Genomic DNA, 7,586 nt, shown 5'->3' with positions numbered 1-7,586 from the left:
AATAGGGTTAAACATCCATTCACTGACTGCATAATACCAAATAACATTTCGTTTAACTCCAAGATTCTGAGCTGGAGCATGTATAGTGCTCTCTGATGATATACAATAGTAAATACGGTTCTGGGCAAAAGACCATCCTTTAGCAATTTCATTTCCTGTCAAAATGGCCATTAACAGCAAGTTTTTCATTTTTCAGTCAGGGAAATATGCAATATGGAGAAGTGGACGAACACAAACCATGTACTTGAGTTAAAGTAGAGATACCCAAGGTAAAATATTACTCCAGTAAAAGTAGAAGTCCTTACTCTAGACCTCAACTTGAGTAAAAGTACAAAAGTATTTGCCTTCAAAATGTACTTAAGTATCAAAAGTACTAAAAGAGTAATTCTGGCTCTGATGTCCTGTTATCATTTTTATAACCAGACTGGCTTCATGAACTCATTTCAGGTGAAAGTCCTCCAGCGTCTCTCTTGGTAAACAAGTCTTTTAATAGAGCGTCATTAATTAGTGACGCTGACGTCTATTAAAATGATCATAAGCACAAAACACTGAAGGTAAACAGTTTCCATCAGGGAGAACCGAGTGGCTCTGAAATCACTTTTACACACAAGCAAAGTTTCAGTTTAAGATTACTTTGTAAATTACTTACAAGTTTAATAAAAACTGGCTTTAAACTCAGGATCACAAATAAGTTTTCCTTTACTGTGTTGATCTGTAGGCCTCTGTTCATAAACCTAAACTAACTGAATCTAATTTACTATAAAATGAAAGTGTTTGTATGAATTCAGAAAAAAAGAAACACGCCAGTCACGACTGCATATGTGGACATATTTCTATACTGTGGTCTGTTTACACAAAGTTAGGTTAGTTGATCATTTAGGTGACGTATGTGCTCCCAAATTTTTACGCTGCTGCGTTGATGCTGAACTGTGTGCTGCACTGGGTCGGTATAACCAACAGGTCAAAACAAGCTCAGAACAAAGTGACTGCTGTGCCCTGATTGGTGTTCTTGCTTTGCGCTTCTTTTGATTTGACATGTTACGTTTTGATACACACAGAAACCAAAAGGAACAACTGATTTCTCAAATGTAGTGGAGTAAAAAGTCAGATATTAGACATTGAAATGTAGTGGAGTGAAAGGAAAAAGTCGCCCAAAATGAAAATGCTTAAATAAAGTACAGATACAGAAAAAAACGACTTAAGTACAGTAACAAATTACATTTACTTAGTTACCACTGCTTTTCAGTAGACTTGCTTTCAGTTTTTCAAAGCGATCTTAAGGGATATTTTTCTCCACCATCAAGGTTCAGTCTTAGAAATTGTACTTTCTATTTCTCACAATCCAAGTAAACCCAAGCACATTTAGTAAGGTTGAAGTCTGAACTCTGTAGTTTGCTAGACCTTTTACAGTTGTTAGGAGTCCAATTTCTCACCTATTTTTCTCAATATCCCTCTTTCTCTTATATAAAAAATAGAGCAAAGTGTTCTACACCTTTTTAAATATTCACACATGAATGATTGCAATTGCATGCATGGTTTTCTTTTAACCTTGCCTCTTCATCTGCTTTTTCAGATAAAATATGATCATGTAATTTTCACTGTTAAAAGCACCAAAGAGATCATTGACATTAAGAAACCCTCAGTTATAAATAGACTGATTAACTTGTCCATATGGAACATTTGCTTAGGTAAATTTGACTGCTGTGCCTTCATGAATCGTGGAAGCTTCAGTTATGAATTGTTACATGTCTTTATAATCCCTCCAAGCGGCTTCAGTTTGGATATATATGTTGCCTTGATTGGAATCCTTCTGTGACCCTTCAGTTACTTTCAATGAAATGATAGACAGCAGAAGAGAACGCTGCTGTTCTTTCGTCCTCCTCCTCCTCCTCCTTTTTTTCTCTCCTTTCATGTAAATGCCGCTTCTCACCTCTTGCGTGCAAAATAGCGGAATTAAAAAGGCAGCTTCTCCCTCACATTCCGGCCTGACACCAGCACGTCTGAGGCCACGCGGTCAATGTCTTCCCAGGAGCGTTCTGAAAGAGAGGCACACATTCAAAAGCAGCCGTGCACCACTTGCGTCCTGAAGTGGCATTCACAGCCACATTTGCTTTTTGTTCACTCAGTGATGGCCAAAGAGGCAAAGTGCATTCCAGGGTCTAAGCTGAGTGGAGCAGAGTGAAGAACCTCAGCACTCATACAGGAAAAGTGTGACTGGCTCCGTGCTTTTCTCTCACCAGCACTGAGCTCACATCAGTCAAGTTAATAAGCTTTGTAATATTGACATATTTAAAATGATTAACAGCATAATAAAATGTAAAATGTGGTCACATTTTGTTTCTCTTTCCCATTTTCTTTTTTTACTCAGCGAATAAATATACATCGTAAACTAAAATGACTGAAATATGTGTACCATTGTGAACTAAAATGTCATTTTTAATGTCATGTTTTGTTCCTCATACAGAATTAATCTATTTTCTTCTTAAAAAAATTAAAGATGTCTTTTGGTCAGAATTGTTCCAACTTTTGCATATATACAGTACTGTGTGAAACAAAATCTATTTATTTGTGTAATTTGGGTTTATTTCCTGAGAAAAGTGTTAATATTTGAAAAAACAAAATGTAAAAAATATTAATTAATAATTATATATATATATATATAGGACTGTATGTGTATGGTTTCTTTCTTGGAGGTCATGGTTTTGGCTGAATCATTTTGGGTGGTGGAACCCAGCCTAGCTCTTACACTGACGTGTATAAAAACCCCAGCAACTCCGCTGTGTCTGATGTTTTTTTATTCCTATGGCATTGTCCAATATATATATTGTCTGTGTGACAGTCTGTGAAGTGAAAGCCGCCAGCACCTTCCTCCCTTTCATTTCATTAAGACTGTATCCTTCTTTTCCTGTATATATGAACTTTCCAATCTGAGCCAAAGCTTTACAAATCTTTCCAGCAGGTTAAGAGAAGATTCTTGGAAACAAGCACTGCTCTCTCTCTACGAAACAGTTCACAGAAAAACAAAACAGAGCCCATAAACCATTCCGTCTCTTTTTCTCTCTGTTCAAAACTCAATATCCGTTGTCCTTGTCTTGCCTTTGCTGGTTTGGACATGAGCTTTCCTCCACTAATCCACACAATGATAGTCGCGTGCAAAAGCACTTTGAAAACGGAGAATTCAAAATGCAGCTCTCGCTGCCTGTTGTTGCGAGATGTCACAAGGTCAAGATAACAGGAAAGAAGGTAAACAGAAGCAGAATTTTATTGTGGGTATGGAGTCGATGGTTGCCAGAAAGAGTTATCGGCTTTGAAAAGGTTGATGAACTGCGAGGTCAATCTGGTCTTTCTACAGAGTGCAGTGTGCAGCTCACCGTAAGTCATTGTGACAGAATGTTATCCGTTATCATGTTAACAAAGGAAGATTCACTGTGGGAAAGAAAAATCCCTCTCACTGTCTTCCTGCTTTGCTCCTGTGTTGCTAAACTCTTTTGTTCTCATAGAATCTAATTATATTCAATTTGATACTAATGCCAGTTTGCGCCTAGAAACTGACGGGACGGACGTAGAGTTTGGGTGTGTAATAAGTGTCCGATTTCTTCAATAACACTTCCAATTAAGTCCAGATGCTATGTGTTTCCCAATGTCCCCTGGTGGCAGCGGTCAGAGGCTTAAAAGCTCATGCTGGCTGGTTTAGCATGCAAGATAGAGACGATCGTATAGGCTTACGTTTGGTGGGAACGTTCATTCATGAGCGATAAAGAAAATCACCCCAGCTGCTTTCACTATAAGTGTGTTAAGTAACAGGTGTTATTATATACATAGAATAGCATTCAGTGTTTGACTTCTTTTCATCAGATGTATCGACAGGTACAAAAGACGATTAACCCAACAGGGGCCATTCATAATGACAACCAAACCACTGTGGTATAATGTGCTCTTGTGGGTGCCATACTGAATTGAGATGAAGGCAGTGAAGTTATCCGAATGAGGAAAACGAGAGGTGGGACTGTCTCAATGATGCGGCCAGGGAATAAATCGATAAACGCACTCACAAGCAGAAGAGATCTAATAGCAGCATCGGAAAAGGCGACACTACCCCAGAGCTCTGCTCTGACGGTACCTGTTGCCAGGTAACGCCTGCTAGGCACCTCCTTATCTTGCAGAAGGCTGCGGCGGATGATTCTTGTCAAGGTCAGGAATGAAACCCATGAGTGGATGTCGACGCCGGCTCTTCTGCTCCTTCAGCAATGAAGCAGGAGTGGAGGGCCTGCGTGCTTCAGGTTGAAAGATTGAAATCACATTGCTGTCTCTGTAGGTGGCAAAAAGAAAGAAGAAATGTGACCTTTACATGGCCATCTAGTGCAGTTCAGATCTCCTGAAGTGTGGCATTATAGTTACATTCATGGTCAACAGTTCCATCTCTTCAGTGTATAGGCTTAATATTCTGTTCATAATCTTACATGAATGCTCCAGCGTTCTTCCACCAGTCTCCATCTACCGCATTCAGTGCATTTCCGTGTGCTTTGGTGTGCTAAGAAGTGAACAGAAAACCTGTTGACTGAAAATATACTTATACCAGAAGCTGAATTCCTTCAGCGGGCATTTATGCAAAACATGCATTCTGTACATTTTCATATATTGAGATCACTGTCACTTTAATGGATTCTTCAGTCCAAGGTATTTGTAAATTAATTCTGTGTAATTGGTTCTTTCAGAGAGGTGAATGGTTTTCTAGAGAGGCGAATTTGTGGTAATAGTAGTTGGGGTGGAAATTCCATTGAAGTTTCCAATTATTTTGCATAACAAAGTCAGTCAGACTGTTTTGATAAGAAATGCTCCAACCTAGAGAAACTTGCAGAGTCAGAATTATTCAGAACAGTGCTCATTCCAACCAGATCAACCAAAATTTTGTCCATCTTTACACTATGATAAGGCAATTCAGTGCTATGGGTCTGAAATAATGGGTAGCTGTCAAGAAGCCCTACAGAGAAAAGGAAATGGACAACAAGATAGACAAAAACATAATAAAAAACAAATAAACAAAAGACATTTTTTCAAATAAAGAAGCTGCTGGTGTTGTTAGAATAATGGACTGACAACCTCAGATTACAGACATCAACATCACTGACAGTGTTCGGGATTACTTGGATTATAAGACGCAGAAAATTACAACCAACTTCTAAGACTGAAGTCTCCAAAAATGTTGGCAACACTGGCCGTCCCCCAATTTCAGCCACTTCTGCGTATTGCATATTTCCCTTCACTCTTTTCACCAACTGCTCCCACATTAGTACAGCATTTAAACTTCATTCTTGCACAAAATCACATCTGAAAGCAGTACTTAAGTATAGCTATAATTAAATTTTCCTTTTTTAAGTAATTCCATGTGTACAAAACCACAGGAACACACAACACTGATTTCATTTCACCATAAATTCTTGTCTCAGTGTAAAAAGTATCTTACTGGTTAGTTTTCTTCAATCTGAGGTAAAAGGTTTGCCACCACGGTAGCTAAAGTGAAGGTGCCCACAGAGGATAATCATATTCTCATTGTTGTCTTGTCTCTCCCCCCTCTGGGGAGACTCTATTTGGACTCTCCCTGGCTCCTCCCACTCACACACCTGTGCCTGATTTTGGCCTTGTTAAGACTCCTTTAGAAACCCCTTTGTTTTCCCTCTTAGTTTGAAGACTCTGTGTTTCCTTAACTTGAGTGCCAAGCTGTGTTTTCTTTGTCTTTCCTACTTACTTTGTCTCCTGTTTGTCAACATGGATCTGCCTTTGCTATTACCTGCTTGTTTGTTGACCCCTGCCTGTTTAATGTACAATGAGTACTGGTCTGCACCTAGTAAAGTCATTTCACCTTTGCAACATGCCTGAGCCCCTACATTACAGTTGTAAACACAGCATGCTGTTTTAAGTAGAGAGATGAGTTACGGAAACCATGAAGTGAGGTGGCTGATGTGGGGAGATGCCCATTCTAGCAGTATTACTGTCAAAATATTGTCATTCTCTTTGAAAGTCAATTAAGTCTTGGACATTAATCTAGACATATATCTCTCCTGAAAAAAGAAACATTGATTTGGGAAAGTATTTTTATTTATTTACAGTTATCTTAGATACCTGATTTTGTGTTTCAAAGTGCCTTATAGTAGGATTACTTATGCTAATAAAGGAAAAGGTGGACACAGTGAATACTGGAAAGTCTGTCCTTTTGTTTGTAGTTGAGAAATTAATAATTTAATGGCTGTTTTAAATGAAGGGTGGTCCCACATAGGAATGCACAGTGCTGTCCATTACAGAAAGCTATTATGTGAAACAGTTATGCATATGCAGCTTAATACCACTTTATTTCAGCATATAAAATGGATTTTTAAAATGTGTTAATGACAGAGTGGCACACAGAAGTAAACACAGTATCCAAAGGAAATTTATATATATATAAAAATTTCCTATATATATAAATTTCCTATATATATAAATATATATATAATCAATCTTTCACTCTTTGACCAATTTCAGTGTAACATATCATTGCTGTCCAAAGAAAACCATGTATTTCCATTTTTGTTGATTTTTAGTTTTCTGCTTCATTTCAACACAGCAGCTGTTCCTTATATTGTGTAAAAACTTCATGATGAATGGACCAATAGAAATGCTTTAAAATCCCTTGGAACAAAATCTCTTTACATTGACTTACATTGAAAGGTAAGAGTATTTTTGCCTTCTCCTGTTAAGTTAATATTTTGCAGATACTTGTTTTTGATTGGACAGCAATGATATAAAACTCAGAAGAAGTATATTAAATGGCTATATTTGCATTGTAGATGCTGAGATCTCTGGTTCTTATTACCACCACTGTAAAGAAACCTGAGGCAGTATGCTTTTCAATGATGCTTCATTTTGCACCAAAGCACTCTGGATGACTTTGTTTACAGCTCAAAATTTAATTATGCAGAAAGTCTGAAAATCAGCAACTGTCCGATGCATTCTGTAATAAGAAAGCTTCCAGACAAGTTTATGGCTCTTTTTTATGTACAGTGAAATGCTAATCAGTGGTATGTAGAGATGCAGCTAGATAGAGATTAGTTTGAAAAATTCAACAGTATTATTTTCAGATTTATTATCCAGGATCTACTGAGAATTCCTCAGCAACTATGAAAGCACTGTGTAAGAAGAACATTGGTCTGGATGGGTCTTTAAAGTTGAAGCGGTTCGTTGTACCCGAGATGTCAAAAGCACATATAAACAAGCGCTCAGTCATGTCTAAACAAGCTCCTAGTAGGGTTTAAAGCCACAAAACCGTAGACGAGCAAGAGACCAGACTTTTGGTTACAGTTTTTGCTCTTAATGTAAGTGAACTCATGCGCTGTCACCTTGATCTGCCAGCCCACCAGCTCCGATTCAGGAACCTCTGTTTTAAAGCCTGGTCCGTGCCGCCGTAGCATTGATTTTCATAGCCTTCTGATTATCTCCATATGGTCCTTGATGGCTTTCATTTTTTTTTCTTTAATGGCCTTTTTTTTTTTTTTTGTTCAGCACACTCTCTTGCTGTGCATTGGAAACAGTGGCATAAGTAAATTAGCTAT

General features: G+C 38.0%; 1 long non-coding RNA gene across 1 annotated transcript; it reads right to left on the bottom strand.

The window, feature by feature from the left end:
• Nucleotides 1–3,244: 3,244 nt before the first annotated feature.
• LOC108436855 lies at nt 3,245–5,551 on the bottom strand. The gene is made up of 3 exons (XR_001858556.1): nt 5,465–5,551; nt 4,461–4,531; nt 3,245–4,309 (listed from the first exon to the last, which is right to left on the bottom strand). It is a non-coding gene; the product is annotated as an uncharacterized LOC108436855 (long non-coding RNA).
• Between the last annotated feature and the right edge of the window lie 2,035 nt (nt 5,552–7,586).

Source organism: Pygocentrus nattereri, chromosome 2 (assembly GCF_015220715.1).
Source record: "Pygocentrus nattereri isolate fPygNat1 chromosome 2, fPygNat1.pri, whole genome shotgun sequence".
Taxonomy (NCBI): domain Eukaryota; kingdom Metazoa; phylum Chordata; class Actinopteri; order Characiformes; family Serrasalmidae; genus Pygocentrus; species Pygocentrus nattereri.
The sequence above is the reverse complement of the archived record's forward strand: the minus strand, read 5'-3'. Positions and strand labels throughout refer to the sequence as shown.